We start from the raw sequence: 25707 nt of genomic DNA on the forward strand, positions 1-25707 counted from the left end.
TAGGCCGGCTGGGAGCCCCGCGACGTGCCGATTGGTTGTAAAGGGCTACTGAGTCATTTCATTGGCGCCCCCGCGCACGGGCTGGAGCAGGCCGGCAGTGCGTGATCAATGAGTGGTGACCAATCAGAGTACGCGAGCGTGCACGTGCACAGGCCGCTTATTGGCTGGGGCAAGGCACGGTCTTGGGGCCCTGACCAATAGAGAGGCGTTGCGCCCATGTGGACAGCTAGTGGGAAACAATATTTGTTAGGGAGGGGGCGGAAACAGGAATCTCCGGCTTGTGGCGTGTTAGCCGTTCCCATGGTTACAGTTGGAGGCGGGATTTCTAGCAGCCTGGGCTTAAGGGGATTCACACTGGAACGTGAGGTGGTGGCTGCAAGGGGTTTGTGGTTCTGATTACATCTGTATTAAGAGGATGTACGTGTCCTGGAAAACGAACTCAACAGTATATCCTTGTGAGATATGGGGGCCGGCCACCTCGGAATTTAGGTTCCCGAGCCCTAGCCACTCCCGCGTTTCAGAATTGCCCGCCTAAGATAGAGCTGCAGACAGTGAGACTGAAGGCTGGGGTTCTCAACCTGAAAGGACCCTAAGGAGTTCAGTTGCCCATCTCCTCTTTCAGCCTCTTTAAACGAGAATGGTAGGAATGGTCGTTCTTCCAGCTCTGAATAAGGTCATCAACCAGGCTGTTTCTAAACAAAGTCTGCCACCCGAGTTTCTGCCCCACCCTAAAGGAGTTCCTGACCTCCGTGTCATAATTCACGAAAATTTCCCGTTGCCTTGATGACTTGTTCTCATTGTCCGCAGCTCCTGTCGTCTCTCCTTAGTTTCGTTTTCTTCTTTAATCCTTCATTACTTCTCGATTCTAATTTTATTATTATTGTTATCTAACGTCTCTGCCACTATCTGGCCATGATTTTCTAACACTTATAAATTCTTCCCTTATTAAAAAAATAGCAACGTTGTGAGCGATCACGGAATGACCAATCGTATACTGAGATTTAAAAATCTTCCCTGATATCGGTGTTTCTTTTGTTTTTTAAAATAATCCCAAACTAAAGGTTGATTTTCTGCTCTAAATTTAGCGTGTTAACATGGAACTTTAATAAAGTTTTACAAGGTTTACAACTTTTATCTCTTCCTAAAGAACATGGAAAAGGCCCCAAATCCATCTCTGCATAAATTCCTGAAATAGCTGCTCTTCTCTTTTTTCCGGTTTATCTGGATTTGCCCCCAGCATGCTCTTACTCTACCACTTTTCTTTATATCCTAACCTAACCTTGTTTTCCCTGGTACCTCAGCTGGTAAAGAATCCGTCTGCCATGCAGAAGACCCCCTTTCCATCCCTGTGAGTTTAGACCAACACAATCATTAATATGGTTGATTTTAGGGTTTTAGGTGTATTATTTTATTATTTGCTTAGTTTGTGCCTGTGATGGGTGTTTCTCTATTACACCTTTCCTGTCTTTTCAAATATTCCTATATCTTTTAGTAATCTATTTAAATGTATCCACTGATTTTGAACTATATCTCTTTGTAGTGTTTTTGTTTTTGCTTTTTTAAGGGGTCAGTAATCCTGAGCGCCGAAGAACTGATGCTTTTGAACTGTGGTGTTGGAGAAGACTCTTGAGAGTCCCTTGGACTGCAAGAAGATCCAACCAGTCCATTCTGAAGGAGATCAGCCCTGGGATTTCTTTGGAAGGAATGATACTAAAGCTGCAACTCCAGTACTTTGGCCACCTCATGCGAAGAGTTGACTCATTGGAAAAGACTCTGATGCTGGGAGGGATTGGGGGCAGGAGGAGAAGGGGACGACAGAGGATGAGATGGCTGGATGGCATCACTGACTCGATGGGCATGAGTCTGAGTGAACTCCGGGAGTTGGTGATGGACAGGGAGGCCTGGTGTGCTGCGATTCATGGGGTCACAAAGAGTCGGATACGACTGAACGACTGATCTGATCTGATCTGATCTGAACCCTTTGATGCCATAGTTGGCATGTATATTACATCCACATGTATTGACAACACCATCAGACAGTGTTTACATTTTTGCTTCAGGTAATAACATGTATTTTAAAGAATCTAAGAGAAAATTTGTCTATTTTCATCTATTACTCTTTCTTTATTCGGAAGTTCCAAGTTGCCGTGGGGAATAGTTCAGGTTGAAGGATTCCTTCTAGTATTTTAGAGAAGGCCTGCTGCAATGAGTCCCCTTAGTTTGTCTGAGAAAGTTTTATTTTGACATCATTATGGAAGGATATGTGTGCTAAATATGGACTTCTGGGCTGGCAATTCTTTTCTTTTTTTTTTTTTTACATTGCCACATACCTTATTTTTAAAATTGAAATATAGTTGGTTTACAACATTATGTTGGTTTCAGGTGTACAGTGTAATGTTCTTTCTTTTAGCACTTTACAGATTTTATACTATTGCCTTCTCAGAACCTTGGTTTCTAATAAAAAACCAAACAGTCCTTCCAATTGTTCTTGCCATGGACATACATAAAGGGAATTGTTTTTCTGTCTACTTTCAAGATTTTGTCTTTATCTTAGTTGTCAGCAGTTTGATTATAAAGTGGATAGGTTTGGTTTCCTTTGAGGTTATTTTGTCTTACTGTATATTTATGTTTTTCACCAAATTTATGTTTTCTTTGATAATGTCTACCTTTTTTTCTGCATTTATCTCTTTCCCATTTCCTGTTAGGACTTAAATATGATGAATAGTAGACCTTTTGATATTGTCCCACAGTACCTTGAGGGTGATTTTTTTCAATCTTTTTTCCCTTCTGTAATAGAAATTGGATAAATTCTGTTGATCTGTTTGCAAGTTCTCTGACTTTTTCTTCTGTCACCTTCACTGTGTTATTGAGATCATCCCACGAATTTCTTTGTTTAAAATATTGTATTTTTTAGTTCTAAAATACTCACTTTAAAAAATAGTTTTTATTTCCCTGCTAAGAATATCGATCTTTTTGTTTATTTCAAGAGTATTTACCTTTGTCTCATTGAACATGATGATAATAGTTGTTTAAAGGTCTGAAAAAGTTTCTATATCGGGATAATCTTGAGCTTGACCTCTGATTGTCTTTTCCTTTGAGAATTAGTCACATTTCTGTGTATTTTGTATGTTGAGTAATTTTAGATTATACCATAAACATTTTGAATCTTATACGATTCTGAGTCCTGTTAAAATCCTCTGGAGAATGCCGGCTATTTTCTGTTGACAGGTAGTGAACCTGTGTGTGTTCAGACTGTCCTGAGCTCTCCTTCTGTGGGCAGAAGTTCCTACGTCAGTTCAGTTCTTAAAGACTTTGTTCTCCTGCTGTGGGTCTTTACCCTACGCAAGCAGCTCAGAGTGAGCCTAGGACTCTTATCAGTTCATACACAGAATTAGGGGCTACCTTTCCCTGTTCCTTTCCCCTTTATTATTTTCCCCATTTCCTGTGACTCCCAGGGGCCCCTTCATCCAGCCCTCTGGGTAGAAATCTGGTGTTCTTCTAGGAGTTGTAGCTACATGTACTGCTGTGGTTGGAGTTACTATCAAGGCCAAACAGTGAGGGAAAGGAAGGAAGAAAATGTGGTCTTCACACTCCAGGCCATAGGGTCCTCCATCCAGATGGACAGGTTTTCTCCTTGGGTTTAGGTCCTTAGGTTCCTCAGGGCAGGGCCAGGAGAAAAAAAAAGAGAGAGGAAAAAAGTCCCAAATCTATGTGACTCTATACTGATCACAATGGTTATGTTAACTAAAGTATGGAGGAGAAGAGACAAATCTTCCTTACAGAAGAATTCTCAACCTTTGACGTAGATTCTCTTCCCTCCCCTTAAGCGTGCGCTGGATTTGGTCTCTTGTCTCCAGCTGGCAAACACATGTTAGGTTAACACCACCAGTGATTAGTTATGTTGACAGAAGTTACCCTTGATATGAGAACATGAAAAAGACTCTTCACTTCTTTAATGTTCTTTGCTAAAACCCATAACTCCAGTCTAAACATGAGCAAAACATTCAGCAAACCCAATCTGAAGGACATTCTACAAAGCACCTGATGAGTGTGCCTCAAGACTCAAGGCCAAGAAAGCAAGAGAAGACCCAGAAACCCCCAGAGAACCATGGAGACATGATGACAATGAAATGTGGTGTCCTAGAATGGCACTTTCATGCGTTAGAGAAGGCAATGGCAACCCACTCCAGTGTTCTTGCCTGGAGAATCCCAGGGATGGGGGAGTCTGGTGGGCTGCTGTCTATGGGGTTGCAGAGTCGGACACAACTGAAGCGACTTAGCAGCAGCAGTAGCAGCAGAATGGTGCCCACAACAGTAAAAGGACAGTAAGTTTGGAGTTTAATCAGAGTCTAAACACACCAGCATTGTTTTCTTGGTTTTAAAAAATGGAACATGTTAACATGAGATGTTAACCATGGGCTAAATAGAGTGAGGGGGCTCAGGGACTCGATACTAACTTTCCAGTTTTTCTGAAAACCTAAAGTTATTCTAAAGTGAATGTTTACTGGAAACAACAATGACAGCAACAGGGATTTCCCCCATACTCTCCAGCTTGTGAAACACCTTTTCTTAGTTCCCTAAAACCGAAGCGTTCTCTCTGAATTTTTGCGGCCTGTGTCTTCTTTGTACTTCCACACAGGGGCCACCCTTGGTTTCAAGTCAGGAGATAAAAGAAAACCCTTCACAAAGCTCACTTTTAATATGGTTTGCTTTTTAAGTTTTGACTTCCCTCCCTAAGCTACTAACTGTTATTGGTGCTCAGATACTTGCTGTTATTATTATTGTTATTATACTATTGTTATATTATTATTGTTATTTTAACCATCATCAAAGTTCTAGCTGTCATCACTGCGAGAAAGGTTATTGTATGCTGACTCCAAGTTGCCCAGTATCTTTCCTGATCCTTCAGGTCTTTTGGTGGCAGTGGTTTAGTCCCTAAGTCATGTCCTACTCTTGTGACCCCATGGACTATAGCCCACCAGGCTCCTCTGTCTGTGGGATTTTCCAGGCAAGAATATTGGAGTGGGTTGCCGCAGGGAATCTTCCTGACCCAGGGATCTAACCCAAATCTCCTGCAATGCAGGTGGTCTCCTGCATTGCAGGTGGATTCCTTACTGCTGAGCCACAGGTCTTATAAAGGTAATTAAATCACTACATAAGTACCAGCTCCCATTCATTCTTGTGTCATGCACACATTCATCTTATTTTTGCCTGTTATATTCAGTTTATGCTCACCCGTACCTGGATCTTAATTTGGGGGTGGCACTGACAAGGCTGCTGACATTTGAAATGTGTTTGCTGTCTGAATTCCTGTTTCGGAGCTGGAAATTGAGTTCACAAAGCAAAGATGCCTAGGAAGTAGGAGAAGGACCTAACCTTGATTGCACACCATTGAATGCCAGTCAGGATGCTCAATGCAGGCAGTCGCATTCAGCCTGACAGTAACCTGGTGAAGGGGCGCCTTGGAATGAGGTCCAGGATTACAGGCTTGGAGCCTGAGGTTCAGAAAGATGGAGTAGCCTGCTTCATTCCATAGCCAGTAAGTGCAGGGCCAAGGTCAGAACCAAGGCCTTCCATCTTCATTAAACTGCCTTCAGTGTAAGTTAAGGGAAAAAGAAAGAAAGGAAGGGAAGAAGGATGGAAGAGAAAGGAGAAAGGAAAGAAGATGAACTTCCTTTAATAAGGAATGAGATCAGATGTTGACCACTACCATCATGGATTCCCTACTATCACAGTGTATGGACACGTGACTATGCCGTGCTCCTCTCTGAGTTAGTGATGCTCTTTTGGACGTGGCCAGCACTGTTCTGGAGTACCCTGTCCGTAATTGCATACTCAGTCGCTTCGGTCGTGTCCAACTCTGTGTGATCCTATGGACTGTAGCCCGCCAGGCTCCTCTGTCCATGGGATTCTCTAAGACAAGAATACTGGAGTGGGTTGCCATGCCCTCCTCCAGGGGATCTTCCCGACCCAGGGATCAAACCTTCATCGTCCCCTGCGTCTTCTGCATCGCAGGCAGATCTCTTGGCAGCCACTCAAGAAGCCCACCCTGTCCATCCATGGACCTAAATTGACCCTCTGCTTTCTTCCAAAAATGATTTGTGGCAACTGCAGAGGAAATAACTGAAATGAACTTTTTTTTTTTTTTTTGCTTCAAGGAAAGTTGGGACGGAGAAGGCATATGAGGGAAGAAGGCAACTAAGGACAGGGATACAAGAGAAAATAAAACACAATTCTAAAAAGAAGTACTGCAGACAAGTTTTATTTGATTCTCCATTTTGGTGGAGAGACTGGAGTTCACATAAGGGCAGAAGGACTGTTTTGCTAAAGCTATCTTATTCTAAACAGCATAAGGATCCTGCCTTCTTCTTGCATGGTTTACACACAGGTAATGTAGTGTGTTGTGACGACAGCTGAATAGAGCAAGGAAAGTTGTCTCCTGCAGATGAACTTAATAGCAGATTACAATTCCATTATGAAAACTGAACAGGCAGATCAGAAAGCAAGGCATATGAGATAAGTAACCATTAACGATCTTAGGTAAATATAATTAGATTTGTATTGAGTGCAGGCTCGATGGGAAAAGCTCATCGTGACCCAACATCGTTCTACATGACTGCCCCCTACTCTGTCTTGGAGACGGTCACGCGGTAACAGACTCTATTGTTGATTTCACAAAACCCCTCCTTGCAAATATTTGAAGCTCAGGAAGAATTCTAATTAAATTAAGTAATAAAATTATCATGAAAGCAATGTAAATTGTAATAACATTTAAAAATCACTTTATGAACTGAGTCCAGAAAATCAAGACTGTTTTCTGGTGGACTTGTGCTTCAAACATGTGAACGGGGCCAGTCCCCTGCCCCTGCTCTGGTCCCATTCAGACCCTTCCACCACTGGAGCCCTTTTCCCTGGTCTGAAGCCATACCCACTGTTGTCAGCTTAGTATGTACATTTGTAAGCTTCCCTGGTAGCTCAGGTGGTAAAATATACATCTGCAATGCAGGAGACCTGGCTTCAATCCCTGGGTCGGGAAGATCCCTCTGGAGAAGGGAATGGCTACGCACTCCAGTATTCTTGCCTGGAGAATCCCATGGACAGAGAAGCCTGGCTGGCTACAGTCTATGCAGTTGCAGAGAATCAGACACCGACTGAGTGACTAAGCATGCACGCATGGTGTGTATATTTAGTTTTATGTGTTTGTCTTGCACACACATACATAAATTATCTTATAGTTATGGGTCTCCATCTTGTTTTTCTTCACGTTGAAGTATCCTGGAGATTTTTTTATCAGTACCTAAAGGCCTGCCTTTATGCAACGCACAATTCCATTTTGTAACAGCACCATTGTTTGTATAATCGTAGTACCCCTAATAGGCATCTAAGTAGCTTTAGATTTGGGGTTATTAGTAATAACAGTGCTGAACATCTTGTGTAAGTCTCTTGTATAAGTCTCTTGTATATGTGTACAAGTATTTCCCCTAGGATAGAAACCTTACAGTGTAGTTGCTGGGTCAAAGGATGTGTCATTTTAAATGTAAATAGATGCTGCTAAAATGTCCTCCAAAAAATTATATCCTCTTAATGAGTGGATGGATGAGTCAATTTTTTATCTTGTCAACACTAGACATAACCACTCTGAAATATTTTCCAGTCAGATGGGTGAAAAATGGTATTTCATTAGGGGTTAAATTTACCTTTTTTATGAATATGAGTGACTGTGAGTGAAACTGCATATTTTCACACGGCATGTTGTTCTGCGAGATGGCAATTCATCTTGTCCTTTTTCTCATTGAGTTGTTATTTTTTATGTATTTTGAATATTGAAACTTGGTGTTATATACTGCAAACATTTTCTCTCATCTTGTGCATTTTAGTCTTTTATAAATATTACAGACGGTTTTTATTTAAACTGAATATAAATTCGTTTGCTGTGGTCACATGTATCAGTCATTACATTATGTTATCAATTGTTTTAATCATAAAAAGACCTTCCCTTTCTTGCAACTATAAAGCCTTTCTCTATATTTTTTTTTCCTAAAATTTTCTAATTATTTTTTATCTTAAGTTCTTAAATAATCTGAGTCTCTTGTCAGGAAAAATACTTATTTTCCCCCCAAGAGATAGCTAATTCCTCCTACATAACTTATTTTGACTGGTTTATCCCCATTCTTCAGTATGAGAATATGTCTTTCTATCACACAGTGAATTGACAAAGTCCATCAGTATGTTTAAAAAGAAAAATTCTCTCTTGTACTGCTCTGTTGGCTGTGCCTACACCAAAGCAACATTTTTGTTTATTTCAGGTTTTTCTACAGTATGCTTCAGTAACTAGTAGAGTATCACTTCCTTTCTATTCTTTAAGCATTTTATTTTGGCTATTTTTATACTTGCTTTCTTCCAAAAAAAAATTTTAGAACCAACCTGTCTGATTTTCATTAAAAACTATAACAACAACTGTATATTCAATAGGGATAGCATTGGAGAATATTGAATTTATGTTAAATTGTTGTGAATGAGCAGTTTTAAACACCTTCCAGGAACTTATGTGTTCTTCAGTAAAACTGTATCTTTTCCTTCATATGAGTCTTGCACATTTTTGGTCAGGTTTATAATTTATATTTTCTCTGCTGTTTTAATGTGATAGGATTGTTTTCTTCCTATATATTTTCAGATTGCTTATTGCTAGTGCATGGGCTTCCCTTGTGGCTCAGCTGGTAAAGAATCCTCCTGCAATGCGGGAGACCTGGGTTCAGTCCCTGGGTTTCGAAGATCCCCTGCAGAAGGGAAAGGCTATCCACTCCAGTATTCTGGCCTGGAGAATTGCATGGACTGTATAGTCCATGGGGTCACAAAGAGTTGGACATGACTGACTGACTTTCACTTTCTTTCAAGAATAATAAGAATGCAGATAACACCACCCGTAGGGCAGAAAGCGAGGAAGAACTAAAGAGCCTCATGATGAAGTGAAAGAGGAGAGTGAAAAAGTTGGCTTCAAGCTCAATATTCAGAAAACTAAGGTCATGGCATCCGGTCCCATCACTTTGTGGCAAGTAGATGGGGAAACAGTGGAAACAGTCAAAGAGTAGGATTCAAACCTTATTTCTAGCATTTGCTGCGTAAAGTTGAGGAAGGGACTAAGCTCTCTGAGCTTCTGATGCTAACACCTTCCTCGCTGTGGGTCACATTATTGAATGAAAAGTGCCTGAAAGTGAAAGTGAGAGTCGCTCAGTTGTGTCCGACATGGAATTCTCCAGGCCAGAATACTGGAGTGGATAGCCTTTCCCTTCTCCAGGGGATCTTCCCAGCCCAGGGATCGAACCCAGGTCTCCCACATTGCAGGAGGATTCTTTACCAGCTGAGCCACCAGGGAAGCCCTGAAAAATGCCTGCTATCCAATAAATGCCCAACAAATGGTGGCCTTTGCGGTTCTAGGTAGAGACGGACTTTGAATCTGACAGGGCTGGTTTTGAGCCCTTGGCTCTGCCACTTCCTCATGGCATGACCTTGGACAAGCCATTTGGACTCTTTAAGCCTCAGTTTCTTCAAAGTCAGGCTGGTCATAATTAAAGGATTCAGTGAGAACACATATGTGTCAGTACTTTGTAATATTTTTTTGTAATATTTCATGTGACAGTAGCTGGTAGTCATGTCACTTCTGACAGTCGTCCTTCTCAAGGCAAGAAAAACAAATGCTCTTGTTGAGATGTAGAAGAGAATATATTTTACTAGTTAACATTAAAATCATATTTGTAATTAGAACATTTAAAGGAAGCTTCAAATACTATCTGTAACCAATGAAGAATTTCAGGATTTTGGGTGTCTGGAGTTGTGGGTGTTTCAACGACATTCTCACCCAGGCCATTTTCCATAAAGATGTGTAATAAGGATCCCAGGTAATCATCCAAGCCATTTGCTCAGAGCCTCGGGTCTCACTTCTTTCTTGGACCTGAGCCACACCGGATGCTGCTTTTTGAAGACATAGTGATGCTGACTTACAGCCTTGATTTCATGTCCAAGTCACACCATCATAGATTATTTGGAGGCGGGGGATGGCAATGAAGGCATCTCAGTTGCTTGGGTTCACTATTCTAACTATCAGAGTAGAAATAATCCTTTTTTTTTTTATTCATCAAATGTAGGCTGGCATAAGAGGCATTTCGATTACTGTTGATAAAATGGATTGATTATCACAAATGTTGATTCTGAGTCAGAAATTTTTTGAAACTGGACACAGTGGGTCGCAGTGTAAGAACATTTGATTGAAGGAAAACTTATTGATTAGACTTTTTTTTTTTTCATAATATCACATCCAGGCAGATTCTCCAATCAGGCAGTGGCCGATTTGAACATCCTAGAGGTGAAGCCTGATGAACCACATCCACCAACGTGACAACCATCCATTCTAACCTTGAAACAAATTATTTTATAAAAAAGCCATTAGAAGTAATGAACTTTTCCAAGTAGAACTGTTAAGACTGCCAATTAATGCCTCCCATTCGTTGCCAATACCCTTGAGCTTTACATTTATTGCTCAGTGATTTTCAGAGAAGTAACACACTTTAAGCGTTGACTGGAAAAATCCATGTTCTCATCAAATGCATGTGGAAATGATTTGCATATACAGACCAGAGGTGGAGTTATAGGCAGGTATCTTTGGGATACTGACACTTGTTTGCAAAACACCAGATGACTCACCTGAAATTTCACAGCTGCTAGTGGTGATTCTGAGAGAGGTCAGAGGCACGTCCCCACCCTGCTTGTGAAAAACCTTTGTACATCGTATGGGGGGGGGGGGCGGCGGTGAAGGCTAAGATTCATGACTTATTGACAGGTATTTGTTAAACTTGGATTTTATATCACTGAACATAAACAGAAACAGACTCACAGACATAGGAAACAAATGTGGTTAACCAAAGGCAAAGGGGAGAGGAGGAGGAATAAATTAGGAATATGGAACTAACAGATGCAAACTACTGTGTATACAATAAGGAACACGGATAGAGCACAAAGCGTTGTATACTCAGTATCTCATAATAGGGACTTCCTAGGTGGCTCAGTGGGAAGTAATTCTCACAGGCGGTTTCAATCCCTGAGTCAGGAAGATCCCCTGGAGGAGGAAATGGCCACCCAATCCAGTATTCTTGCCTGGGAAACCCCATGGACAGAGGAGCCTGGAGGGCTACAGTCCATAGGGTTACAAAGAGTCAGACATGTCTGAGCAACTGATTTCTTTTTTAATCTTGTAATGGTCTGTAAAGAAACAAAATCTGCAAAAGTACTGAATCACTATGCTCTACACCTGAAACTAACACAGTATTGTAAACCAACTATACTTTAATAAAAACTTATTTATATTAGTATTTTTTCAGGTTTCATGTTTAGGATGTAAACAGGATTGTACATGAGGGCAAAGATTACAGATAGATTTTCTTCATCTCACTTGACCCGAGGTCGCGCACATGTGCTACCAGTACAGAGCGGGTGCCGAGAGCCGCAGGGGAAGGTAGAGTAGCTAAAGGAGTGAGTACTGATTACCCCAGATCCACTGTAGGTAGTCAACCTAGAGCAGTGGTTCTAAACTTACAATGCACTGTAAAATTTTCTGGGCGCTTTCAAAATACAGATGCTTGGTGTATCACTGACCCTGCTCAGAGTGGCAATTGTCTTGCTGTTCATACTGTTGGCTGAACCCAGGGTAGGCAAGGTGCGAGCTGAGAGGCTGGAAGAAGACTTGAGGAGCCATAGGGACTGCAGACACGTTTCTTCTCTCCTAGCTGGCCTGGCAGCCTTAACACAGCCTCTCTCCTGGCTGATGCAGCAGCCACAGCATAAACATAACGTAGCCATAACATAACCTCACATGACATAGTCATGGGGTCACTCCAATGTAGCCCCAGTGCAGCATCAGGCAGGGCTTTCATGATAACGTTCATACAGGGGTACTGGACAGATCCTAGCCCACAACCAAGTGAGCACCTCGTGATGCACGTGTGAGGTGCTAGAAATGATCTCATCTGTTACATAGTCATTATTTGCAAAATGTGGAGCAGGAGAGCCTGAACATACCATCTTGGCTCATCTGCTCTCTCCCTACACTTGGGTTCCACCCAAACAAATTGAATCAAAGCCTCTGGCCTTGTCACTGATGTTTATTGTGAGCCTTCCCAGAAATCCCAGCTTAAATCGCATATCTGGTGCAAGGACCATGGCTCTGAATATTCGTTGTCTGAAAGGTGAGTTCGTTCTCATTGGAAGTGGAATACCACCTGGTAATCCTTATTTGTTTAGAAACAATGGTAGTCTCGGGGCTTAAAGTGAGGGATTCAAAGAAGAAATAAAAATGTACGGGAAGTGTCAGGCTTGAGTTCTTAACCTGAGATCCCTGAAATCATAGGGGTTCTTGTAAACCCCTGAAATTGTGTGCCAAGTTTGGAGTATATGTGGGTCTCTATGTTTAGGGGTTGGGGTGTTAGTCACTCAGTCATGTCCGACTCTTTGCAAACCCATGGACTGTAGCCCGCCAGGCTTCTCTGTCCGTGGGATGTTCTGGGCAAGAATACTGGAGTGGGAGGCCATTCCCTTTTCCAGGGGGTCTTCCACATCCAGGGACTGAACCTGTATCTCTTATGTCTCCTGCGTTGTCAGGTAGGTTCTTTTCCACTACTGCCACCAGTGATGGAGAGAGGAGGGTAAAGATTCATCCCTTAGGTCTCTCAAAAGAAGCCACAGAGGGAAAGGCACTTTCATGAAATTCATACATACACGAAGATGCACAGTGGTAAAGAAAATGTGGGAGGGTCCTGAGTACTTCCCCAAATTGTCACTTCTGCTTCTTTCACATGCTCTGATTCTTTCAGTCACCAGTTCCTTGTTCTCAGGGGACTGCTGTGGCTCCCATCTGCCGTCCTGCCCTAGAGAAAGTCATCTTTCCTTGGAGCACCTTAGCACAGCTGAGTGGGTTCCACTTCAAACTGCAAATGATGAAGTAGAACAGACAAGATGAGCCAACAGCAAAGACTGTTGATAAGATCCTTCATAACACACAAGGGTCACAGGAAGCGTCTTCTAATTCTTACCATGCTCCTGCTCCAGATGTCTGTTCCACTTTCCAGAGATCTTAATATTTGACTTCCTCCTGACCTTCTGTCTCCTCTTGGCTGGGACAGTCTTAGCTCTGGCTACCGGCAACCTTCTCATGAGCCAAAAGTCTCTGGCAGACCACTTAGAGATTCCCATCTTGTTTCTGAAATAAGGGACATCTTCACGCCTTCAGCAACCCGCAATTTCTGTCTGTTGGACGATGGCAAATAGGTTTGAATTCACATGCTAAACCCCACCAGTTGGTAAAAGCATCCTCACAAAACTTCTTAAACTGAAACATGTATGGGTATTCTGTGAGCATCTTGCTAAAATGCTGATTCTGATTCCCTCTGAGACCCCCTGTGAGTAGCAGGCTGTGGGAGAGTTCTGTTGCGAATGACTCATTGGCTGGGATCCTTTGACCACGTCTGTCCAACGGTCAAGGACAGGCTGGCGGAGCCCTGAGGTGCCCTGAATTTGCCAGATGAGATAACAGCTCTTGCACAGCCCTGCTCCTGCCTGAATGCTTTGTGGCTGCCACAGACGTCCTGCTCCGTGAGGTCCAGTTTTCCTTTTCCTTGTTTACTTGTTATACCTTCCCTTAGCACAGAGAGGAGGATCTTTATTGTCCCTACAACCCAGGAGCAGCTCACATTACAGCCCTGCCATCAGTGTGCTTCAGATCTGGCCTTGGCAGCCCTGTAAGAACTGGCTCTCTTTTGCCGATTGGATGGGTCTGGAGAGTTTCTGCTGCCCCAGCCGGCACTGTGTGACCAGAACCCCGGGTGTTCCCGAGCTTCAGTCAGACCCTTGCAGCTGTCTTGTTTCTTGCCCAGGTTGAGGCATCCACTCCGATTCTCTGCTGAGTCTGGAGCCCAGCCCTTCTGAGGGTTGACTCTGCTTCAGATACGGCTAATCCAAACCAGATGGAGTGTGAAGGTGAGATCCTGACAGCATCTAGGGATGGAACTTGGACTCTGAGCCGCAGCATTTCGCCCTGCCTCCCTGGATGCTGCCCTTAGGGGCTGGTGCCAATCCTGCCTGGGCCAGCATTAGCTCTGCTACTGCAACTTGGTGAGTCAGACGTTGTTGGGACTTGCTGTTCCAGTCCTGGAAGCTGCTGGCATGCTAAATGATTATTATTAATAGTAGTGGTATTAGTATTAATAATAATGATATAAGCGCTAACAATTAGCATTTATTGATTGCTTCCTATGTTGCAAGCTGTAGACTAAGTGTATTGCACATATTTTTTCATATAATTCTCTGAAGAACCCCATGAGATAGTTTCTCTTTTTGGCACAATCTTTGTAATAGAGAAACTGAGGCCCTGGGGGTCAAGGAACTTGCCCCAAATCACTCAGATAATGAGAGGTGGAGCGAAGACTGGAACTCACAGTTTTCATTCAGTTTTAAAGCCTGTGCTCCTAATCACTAGGACACACTGTCTCCACTGCCCAGTGCCTAAGCCCATCCCTGATTGACAGCTGCTGTAACTTCAGCAGTGAAAAACCACTAATGAGTTTCCTTTAGAAGCTGCTGAATGTCAGAGGGAGAGATGTTTGGGGGAGGCATCTGATTCTGCAACATTTGTGCTCTGGAACTCTGCATAAGCAAAGTTCTTAAAGATTCGTGGGCACACTATTTGCATATAAATGACTACTCACAGTTTAAATATCCGGGAAGGGAGTTGATACCTTCTGTCATTCCTGATTGTTTAACAAATTAATAAGGAAGCATGACCAGCTGAAAGTGGAAATCATTTCAGGCTGGGAGTGACTATAAAGCTATACTGCAGTAGATGGGCGGAGACAGCAGCCGGAAGCAGCCATATGTCAACGGGAAGCAGGAGGTGCAATGCCATCGCCTTCACAGCCTGAATATGAGTATTTGGTCCAAGTGCCAGAAACTTTGACCTCTCCTGCTCTGTGATTTCCCTGGCAGACAGTCACACTGCCGCATGGAAATGCTGCCAGACAGTGCAGTCAGCCCTTGCCAGATACACCATTTCTTTACTGATACACAATCCATCAGGCTTTTTTTTTCGGCTGTGCCATGCAGCATGTGGGATCTTAGTTCCTTGACCAAGGATCAAACCCACACCTCCTGCACTGGACTGCCAGGGAAGTCCCCAGAAAACACCATTTTAGGGTAGCTTCTATACCGTTAATTATGATTGCTTTGCATTTTTATTACAATTGTCCTTAAGGATGTTTAAAGAGTTTTCAAAGACATTTTTTAAATGCCAGTGATCATCTGAAGGATCTCCTGGTGCTTTGTTTGTGGCATCTCTTGGCCCCTAACTTTGGAAGAAATACCGGAGCTCATATAGTCCTGAGCTGAGTGCTGCCAAGGTCACTGGGTTCCTTGGCTGGGTTTCTTGATAGTAAACAGAAACTGACTCCAATTAACTTGGGCAGGGAAGAATGGGCATTTATAAGAAAGCATCTACTAGTTTACAGAAGGGATGACTGAGAACCAGACGGGAAAGGAAGTAGGAGAGCTCCAGAAATCTAGGCGTCAAGAACTGCTCAGTGTCAAGAGGAAACCATTCATCTTTCCTCTTGAGTCATACGGTCCTAGGGTGGAGAGCACTCGACGAACGTGCTGCAGTCAAGAGCTCACTCCCGGGACCAAGGCAGGGGAACACTTTGGCTGACAGACAATGCTGTTTGGGTAGCTTGACTGGCAGTACAGCCCCAATTATTACCCTCTCTTTATCCATGCCTTGTAATGACTTCACAGCTTTTTCCCTCAAGGAGGCAGTATTGTGTCTTCACCCTTGACCCTTGGCTGGCCTGCTTTAGCTGTGTTGGTGATGTTTGGGGCTTCCCTGGTGGCTCAGCAGAAAAGAATCCGCCTGCCACTGCAGGAGAGGCAGGTTTGATCCCTGGGTTCGGAAGATGCCCTGGAGAAGGAAATGGCAACCCACCCCAGTATTCTTGCCTGGAGAATCCCATGGACAGAGGAGACTGGCGGGCTACAGTCCACGGGGTCAAAAAGAGCTGGATTCGGCTGAGCGACTAACACAACAGCCATAGGTATCATCTCTGGGGATGGGCCACAGCGGGCTCATAAGCTTCTGCCCTCTCTCTTTTGGGAAGCTTCAAGTCCTGAGAACAAGTGCCCGCCAACATGGTGGGGCATGAGAGGCTGTGTGCTGTGCAGAGGGGCCATCCCACATCCTAGCCACTGTGTCCATTAATTCCACTGTGCCTCAGATAGCTCCCCAGCCTCAGCAGTTCAAGGCGGCAGTCCACGATTATTACCTCACACGGCCTCTGAAGGTCAGGAGTCCACGTGCCACTTAAATGGGGGGGTTCAGGCTGGGGGTCTCTCACGAGGTTTGGACAAGATTTTGGCCGGCCCTGTAGTCATCTGAGGCCAGAACTTTCTCTTCTTTTAAGTTGCTCTTACAGGCCAAGTGGCTCCCTCACTTGGCTGGTCAGTCGGCATTACTTATTAACTAGACAACTTCCTTACTCCTCACGGGGGCCTCTCTCCCCCTCTAGGCTGCTTGTGTGTCCTAATAACAAGCCCATGCCCCTCCCAAGAGCAGACCATCCAGGAGAACAAGCTGGAAGCAGCAATGCCTTTTGTGACCTCAGAAATCCCACACCATCACTCTGCCGCATTCAGTTAGAAATGAGTCTCTACGTTTGGCCAATATTCAAGGGGAGAATTACGCTCCACGGTTCAGAAGAAAGAGTGTGAAAGAATTTTCAGACGCATCTTGAAACCAGCACAAAAAGCCAGCCTCTAATCACCTGACCAGATGACCGAAGAGGAATGGGCCCCTGGGATCAGCCAGACCAGCCCACATCAGCAGAAGGTCCCACATAAACTTAAAAAAAAAAAAAAGTGTGTTTTATGCCACAAACATTTATAGTATACAGTTTGCAATATGTGTGTGTGTGTGTTAGTCTCTCAGTTGTGTCCGACTGTGCGACCCCATGGACTAGAGAGCTGGTCCAGCTCTTCTGTCCATGGAATTCTCCAGGAAAGAATACTGAATGGGCTGGCAGTCCCTTCAGGGGATCTTCCTGACCCAGGCATTGAACCCGGGTCTCCAGCATTGCAGGCAGATACTTTACTGTTTGAGCCGCCAGGGAAGCCTCACAGTTTGTTATGTAGCAATCATTAATTAATATACTTATTAATACCACATGCAGTGAATGGCTTCCCCAATGGCTCAGCAGGTAAAGAAGTCACCTGAAGTGCAGGAGACACACAGAGAAGGAAATGCCAACCCACTCCAGTATTCTTGCCTGAAAAATTGCAGAGACAGAGGAGCCTGGAGGGCTGCAGTCCATGGGCTTGCACAGTCAGGCATGACTGAGTGACTGAGCACACGCAGTGACAGAAGGCTAGCTCTCCAAAGAAATGTCAGACTTAGATCTACTGACATACCTGTCTTCAAGGAACGTGCAGTTCTGTGAAGGAATGACACAGGTAGGTTTCATGAAGTGAAAGGACCACAGTAGAAGCATTGCAAGGCCCAGAGTTCTGTCAGACTGTAAACTCCTCCTGCAGATGCTAAGTGATACTGTTTTTAAACTTCTTTTATGAAAGTAGAGTTGATTTACAATGTTATGTTAATTTTTGCCGTGCTGTAAAGTGATTCAGACATATATATGCTGTTGCTAAGTTGCTTCAGTCGTGTCCGACTCTGTGCGACCCCAGAGATGGCAGCCCACCAGGCTCCCCCATCCCTGGGATTCTCCAGGCAAGAACACTGGAGTGGCTTGCCATTTCCTTCTCTGATGCATGAAAGTGAAAAGTGAAAGTGAAGTCACTCAGGTTGTCTACTTGAAAGTTACACAGTTGTGGCTGACTCCTAGCGACCCCATGGACTGCAGTCCACCAGGCTCCTCTGTCCATGGGACCCTCCAGGCAAGAGTACTGGAGTGGGGTGACATTGCCTTCTCCCAGATATATATATATACACACACACACACACATATATATGTATATATATATATGAAAAGTGAAGCTGGAAGTGAAAGTCAGTCAATCAAGTCTGACTCTTTGCAACCCCATGGACTATACAGTCCATGGAATTCTCCAGGCCAGAATACTGGAGTGGGTAGCCATTCCCTTCTCCAGGGGATCTTCCCAACCCAGGGATCGAACCCAGGTCTCCTGCATTGCAAACAGATTCTTTACCAGTTGAGCCACTAGGGAAGCCCTATATATATGTGTGTATACACACACACACACACACACACACACACACACATATGTATCTCACTCTCACTCAGTCAATCATCTCCAACTCTTTGCAACCCCATGGACTATGTCCACAAGGCTTCTCTTTTCATGGGATTATCCAGGCAAGCATACTGGAATGGGTTGCCATTTCCTCCTCCAGGGTATCTTCCGGATTCAGGGATTAAACCCGAATTTCCTATGTCTCCTGTCTTGGCAGGGGGATTCTTTACCACTGCACCACCTGGGAAGCCATATTCTTTTACAAAATGGTTTATCACAGGATATTGTGTATAGTTCCCTGTGCTGTACAGTAAGACCTTGTTTATCCATTCCATGTATACTAGTTTGCATCTGCTAATCCCAAACTCCTAGTCCAGCCCTCCCCGCATCCCCCTTGGCAGCCACACGTCTGCTCCCTGTACCTGCGCGTCTGTTTCTGTTTCATAGGTAAGTTCATTTGCATCATACTTTGGATTCCACATATAAGTGGTATCATATGCTGTTTCCTGTCTCTTTCTGACTTCCGTCACTTAGTATGGTCATCTCTAAGTCCATCCATGTGGTTGCAAATGACATTATTTCATTTTTTAATGATGGAAAACTATACAAAAAAGATCTTCATGACCCAGATAACCACAGTGGTGTGATCACTCACTTAAAGCCAGACATCCTGGAATGTGAAGTCAAGTGGGCCTTAGGAAGCATCACTACAAACAAAGCTAATGGAGGCGATTGAATTCCAGTGGAGCTATTTCAAATCCTGAAAGATGATGCTGTGAAAGTGCTGCACTCAATATGCCAGCAAATTTGGAAAACTCAGCAGTGGCCATAGGACTAGAAAAGGTCAGTTTTTGTTGCAATCCCAAAGAAAGGCAATGCCAAAGAATGTTCAAACTACCTCACAATTGTACTTACCTCACACGTGAGCAAAGTAATGCTCAAAATTCTCTAAACTGGGCTTCAACAGTATATGAACTGAGAATTTCCAGATGTTCAAGCTGGACTTAGACAAGGCAGAGGAACCAGAGATCAAATCGTCAACATCCACTGGATCATAGATAAAGCAAGAAAATTCCAGAAAAACATCTACTTCTTTTTTTATTGATTACACCAAAGACTTTGACTGTGTGGATCACAAAAAACTGTTGAAAATTCTTCAAGGGATGGGAATACCAAACCACCTTATCTGCCTCATAAGAAATCTAAATGCAAGTCAAGAAGCAACAGTTAGAACTGGACATGGAAAAACAGACTGGTTCCAAATTGGGAAAGGAGTACGTCAAGGTTGTATATTGTCACCCTGCTTATTTGACTTATATGTAGAGTACATCATGCAAAATGCTGGGCTGGATGAAATATAAGCTGGAATCAAGATTCAGGGAGAAATATCAATAACCTCAGATATGCAGATGACACCATCCTTATGACAGAAAGAGAAGAGGAACTGAAGAGCCTCTTGACAAAAGTGAAAGAGGAGAGTGAAAAAGCTGGGTTAAAACTCAACATTCAGAAAACTAAGATCATGACATCTGGTCCCATAACTTCATGGCAAATAGATGGGGAAACAATGGAAACAGTGAGAAACTTCATTTTCTTGGGCTCCCAAATCACTGCAGATGGTGACTGCAGCCATGAAATTAAAAGATGCTTGCCTCTTGGAAGAAAAGCTATGACCAACCTAGAAAGCATATTAAAAAGCAGAGACATTACTTTGCTGACAAAGGTCCATATTGTCAAAGCTATGGATTTTCCAGTAGTCACGTACGGATGTAAGAGTTGGACTATAAAGAAATCTGTGCACCAAAGAATTGATGCTTTTGGACTGTGATGTTGGAGAAGACTCTTGAGAGTCCCTTGGACTGCAAAGAGATCACACCAGCCAATCCTAAAGGAAATCAGACCTGAATATTCACTGGAAGGACTGATGCTGAAGCTGAAACTCCAGTACTTTGGCCACCTGATGCACAGAACTGACTCATTGGAAAAGACCCTGATGCTGGGAAAGATTAAAGGCAGAAGGAGAAGGGGACAACAGAGGATGAGATGGTTTGATGGCATCATCAACTCGATGGACATGAGTTTAAGCAAACTCCGGGTGTTGGTGATGCATAGGGAGTCCTGGCATGCTGCAGTCTGTGGGGTCACAGAGAGTCAGACATGACTGAGTGACTGAACTGAAATGAGTATTCAATTGTGTGTGTGTGTACGTGGATAACATCTTCATCCATTTATCTATTGATGGACATTTAGGTTGTTTCCATGTTTTGGCTTAACTGTGAATAGTGCTACTATGAACATTGGGGTTCATGTATCTTTTTGAATTGTAGTTTTGTCTTGATGTATGCTCGGGAGTGGGGTTGTTGGATCATATAGCAACTCTATATTTAGTTTTTTGAGGATCCTCTATACTATTCTCCTGAATTTTCATTGGAAGGACTGATGCTGAAGCTGAAATTCTAAAACTTTGGCCACCTGATATGCAGAGCAAACTCATTGGAAAAGACCCTCATGCTGGGGAAGATTGAAGGCAAAAGGAGAAGGGGGCACAGAGGATGAGATGGTTATACAGCGTCACTGATTCAATGGACATGAAAGTGAACAAATTCCAGGAGACAGTGAAGCACAGGGGAGCCTGGCGTGCTGCAGTCCAGGGGATCACAAAAAGCTGGACACGACTTAGGGACTGAACAACAGCAGAATTCTGCACAGTGACTGGACCAGTTTACATTCCCACCAACAATGCAGGAGGATTCCCTAGTCTCACATCCTCTCCCGCATTCTTTATTTATAGATTTTTTTAATGATGATCATTTTGATTTGTGTGAGGTGGTACCTCATTGAGGTTTGATTTGCATTTCTCTAATCAGTCATGTTGAGCATCTTTTCATGTGCCTGTTGCTCGTCTGTATGTCTTGTGATTGACTCTTAATTAAGAGACTGGTCAACCCTGGAGGGACATTAGCCTCAGCCTTTCCTAAGAGACGCCATCTAAGCAGGGTTAAAAGCTTCATAGGAATTGCTGAAGTACTGAATGTTAAATTCTGAACTATTCAGAGGGCTTGAATATGCAAAGCCTTAATGGTGTGAAGCAAGACGGCATAGTTTAGAAACCAGAAGTAGGTCAGAATTCCTAGAACCTGAGGTATAAGGGGACACTGGTGGCAATGCGATGTAACAGGTAGAAAAGGGGCTGCCCATCAAAACCTTCACATGGACATGAGATCATCCACCTTACTGTTCCCGGAACAGTCCTGGAGGAGGACAGTCCTACTGATTCTGTTAGTATGGTGCCCTTTCAATATCAAGTCAGTCCTGGTTTGGATGATAAATTGTATGGTCAACACACCCCTATGTTGGGATAAGAACCAGTTTTCACAGTTCAATCAGTAATGGCACTTTTCACTCTATGATGAAATAATGGGGGAAAAAAACGTAACTTTCTGTGAGTTGAAAATAAATTGGAGAGAAAACTAAGAATCAAGAAAGTTATTTTTGATGAGTGATTAGAAAGGCAAGACTTTCCAAAAAGTCTTCTTAATCCTGTTTTTCAAAAGATGATATTTATTCCTACAGCTTCCTATTAGAAGTGCAAACTTATTGTTTAATATGAACTGAAAGTTTTCTTTTCCTAGATTTCTACCGCATTTTCTTGTTGGCTGTCTCTACTTTTAAAGAAAACTGCTGATAATTTTAGTGTAATTTAAGGTAAGTATGCTATGTAGTTAATGTTCCCCATTAATTACTAAAGTCACATTATTCTGAAAATAGAATTTTTAATAGTTATCTTTTTCTTTTTATGTCTTATCACTAGTCTTTCATCACATACAACACAGATAGTCATATGTGCTAAAACCAAAATACTTTTACACTGACTGAAAAAAAACTTGCAAACCTCTCTCCAAGGAAAGATTTTTAACTCAGAAAATAGCAATTTTGTGATGAGCTACCAGATAATTTACATTATCTGTCAATGGTGGTATTGCTTATGCGTTTCCTTTCAGATCCACAGTTATTAAAAATAGAATTCAATTAGTGACTGGTTCTTAGGAAGTTCTGGCATTTATGATTCAACTCAAAAAGATAGCATTACATGGACAGCAAGTGATTATATAGCAATACTTTTTAGTACATCAGAGGAATTTCAACAGTTACTGAAAAGAAAATAAGTTTTCTCATTTCTGCAAGTTATACATTTAGATGTTTTCTGTCTTTAAATAAAAGATTTTAATGTCTCCAAGATTTTAATTTTTTACCTTGGTCAGATGCTTTTATGGTTGTTAACTCATTGTTGTGAAGTCACTCAGTCGTGTCCAACTCTTTGTGACCCAATGGACTGGGGCCCACCAGGCTCCTCCATCTATCGAATTTTCTAGGCAAATATCCTTCTCCAGGGGATATTCCTAACCCAGGGATCGAAACCAGGTCTCCCGCATCACGGGCAGACGTTTTGCCGTCTGAGCCACCAGGGGATCATTTGTAACTTTCTTATATAATTTTTTCAGTCATAGTTATTTAATATTTATCTTAAAAATTTAGATTGATACACCCCCCCCCGCTTAGTGTCAGTGTAAAATTAAAGCAGAAAATAAAGGGATAAATACAAATTAATGGAATCCAGTATGATTTTATTTTTAATCCACTTTGTTGGCTTAATGATTTTATAGAGTTTTACCAGCTGAGCTACCAGGGAAGCCCAGTGGTTTTATAGAGTATATCTTTACTTACCACAGTCTACTTCAAAGTGCTGTTTCACCAATTCATAAAATAAACAACCTCATGTTAGTATACTTTCATGTCTCTCCCTGCAGCCTTTGTTCTATTATCGTGATGCATTTTGCTTTTTTATCTGTTATAAACAGTAAGCTAGTAAGCTACACTGTTATCAGTTTTGTTTTAAATAATCAGCTACCTATTAACAGTGGAAATCACTCATCTATTTATCCAGGCAGTCCATTTCTTCATTCCTTTGTGTAGACCCTCATTCTATCAGGTATCACTTTCTCTCTGCTTTGAGGGAACTTCATTTGGTCACTGCTCATAAACTTTTTTAGCCTTTGTAAGCCAGAGAAAGTTTCTATTTCAACTTTGGTTATTTAAACATCTGATTGGAGTACAGTTGATTTTCAGTGTTGTGGTAGTTTCAAGCGTATGGCAAAGTGATTCAGCTGTATGAGGACACACAGTCATTCGTGTTTAGATTCCTTTCTCATGTGGCTTGCCACAGAGTACTGAGTTGCTTTCTGTGCTATACAGTAAGCTGTTGCTGTCTACTACTACTTATATATAGTGGTGTGTGTGTGTTCCTCTCAAACTCCTGATTTATCCCCCATCCCCGACAACATTTCCCCTCTGGTTATCTTCAGCTTTTGAAAGCCATTTTCATAGGTTATAGAACTCTAGGTTGGCAGTTGTTTCTTTGACTACTTTAAAAATATTACTCCACTGCCTTGTTTTTCACATTGTTTCCTTGGAGAAATATGCAGACGTTTCCTTCTGCTTGCTTTACACATTTTCTCTCTGTCACTGTTTTTGAGGAGTTGATTATGATGTGAGATGTATTGAGTTCTTAGATGGGTGAATTTAGAGTATACATCACATTTGGGAAATTTTTAGCCATTATTCTTTTAAAATGTTTTTCTGCTTATCCCCCTATCCCTCAGGCACTACAGTTGCTTGTATACTAGGCTGATTGAAGTTGTCCTGCAACTCCCTGAAGCTCTGTTTGTTTTTGAGTCTTTCTGTGTCTCATTTTAGTTTCTTTTGTTATGTCTCTAAGTTCACTAAATTTTCTTCAATGTCTAACCTGCCATTAATCCCATCTAGTGTTTTACTTTTTAATTTTTAGCTCACACATTGTAGTTTTTATCTCAACCTTTTATTTGGGTCTTCTTCTTTATATCTTCTGTCTCTGTAATTTTCTGAACATATGGAGTACAGCTATAATAAATGTTTTAGTGTGCTTTTTTCTGACTGTAACATCCGTGTTAGTTCTGGGTTGGTTTCTGTTGAATATTTCTTTATTATAGGTTATATTTTTCTGCTTCTCTGCATGCCTGGCAGTTTTAATTAGATGCCAGGCAGTGTGAATTTTATCTTTTATGGATGTTGTATATTTTTGTATCCCCATGGATCTTCTTGAATTCTGTTCTGGGATAAAGTTAAGATAATTGGAAAGAATTTGACTTCTTCACATCTCACAGTTTTAGGCTTTGTGAGAAGGGTAATGGTCAGTCTATGGCTAATCATTCCCACATGCAAAGCCCTCTGAGTACTCTACCCCATGCCTTAAGGACTGTGAGCTTTTCCAGTCTGGCCACTGGGAACAGGCATTATTTCCAGTCTTGCATGGGTACAGACCCCTGTTACCTCTCATTCTGCCAGGTGACTTTTCCTGCCACTTTAAGCAGTTTCTTCACAAACGTGCACCGATGCATACACAGCTGACCCTTCTGGGAGGGCCTCTTCACACCGCAGCTCTGCCCCTGCCCTCTCGTCTTCTCTCTGCCCCTCTGTTCTACAGACTCTGGCCACCTGGTTGCCCCCCAGACAGCTGATTGTGTCTCATTGAATTAGGAAGTTTGCTTGCTTTCTTGTGGGTTCCTTGTCCCTGCTTGTTGAATTAGAAACTCTCTTCAGGCAGTAAGTATCAAAAATGTAAGGAGATTCCAGAAAAGCATCTACTTTTGCTTCATGGACTAGGCAAAAGCCTTTGACTATGTGGATCACAACAAACTGTGGACAATTCTTAAAGAGATGGGAATACCAGACCACCTGACCTGCCTCCTGAGAGACCCATAAGTGGGTCAAAAAGCAACAGTTGAACCTTACATGGAAAAATTGAGTGTTCAAAATTGGGAAAGGAGTTATGTCAAGGCTGTATATTGTCATCCTGCTTATTTAACTTCTGTACAGAGTACATCAAGCAAAATGCAGGGCTGGATGAAGCACAAACTGGGACCAAGATTGCCAGGAGAAATATCAACAACCTCAGATATGCAGATGATACAATATGCAGATATGCAGATAATGGCAGAAAGCAAAGAGGAACTAAAGAGTCTCTTGATGAGGGTGAATGAGGAGAGTGAGAAAGCTGGTTTAAAACTCAACATTCAAGCAACTAAGATCTTGACATCTAGTCCTAACACTTTGTGGAAAATAAAAGGGGAAAAATGGAAGCAGTGACAGATTTTATTTTCTTGGGCTCCAAAGTCATTTGGACAGTGACTGCAGCCATGAAATTAAAAGACTCTTGCTCTTTGGAAGAAGAGCTGTGACAAAACTAGACAGTATATTTAAAAGCAGAGACATCACTTTGCTGACAAAGGTCCATATAGTCAAATCTATATGTATAGAAAAGGATCTCTTAAATAAAACCAAGGAAATAAGGGAATTAAAGAGAGTAATTAAAGTGTA

The 25707-nt window shown here is 42.5% G+C and overlaps 2 long non-coding RNA genes across 2 annotated transcripts in view; both read left to right on the forward strand.

The window, feature by feature from the left end:
• Positions 1–14: 14 nt before the first annotated feature.
• Positions 15–10671, forward strand: LOC132343328 (uncharacterized). The gene is made up of 3 exons (XR_009492089.1): positions 15–640; positions 1565–7176; positions 10317–10671. It is a non-coding gene; the product is annotated as an uncharacterized lncRNA (long non-coding RNA).
• Positions 10672–14067: 3396 nt separating this feature from the next.
• LOC112443229 (uncharacterized) overlaps positions 14068–25707 on the forward strand; it is a 30129-nt gene continuing 18489 nt past the window's right edge. Inside the window, exons 1-2 of the long non-coding RNA XR_003031551.2 lie at positions 14068–14157; positions 21927–21999. This is a non-coding gene — a long non-coding RNA (uncharacterized lncRNA). The remainder of the gene's footprint in view (positions 14158–21926; positions 22000–25707) is intronic.

This window comes from Bos taurus, chromosome 21 (assembly GCF_002263795.3).
Source record: "Bos taurus isolate L1 Dominette 01449 registration number 42190680 breed Hereford chromosome 21, ARS-UCD2.0, whole genome shotgun sequence".
NCBI lineage: Eukaryota > Metazoa > Chordata > Mammalia > Artiodactyla > Bovidae > Bos > Bos taurus.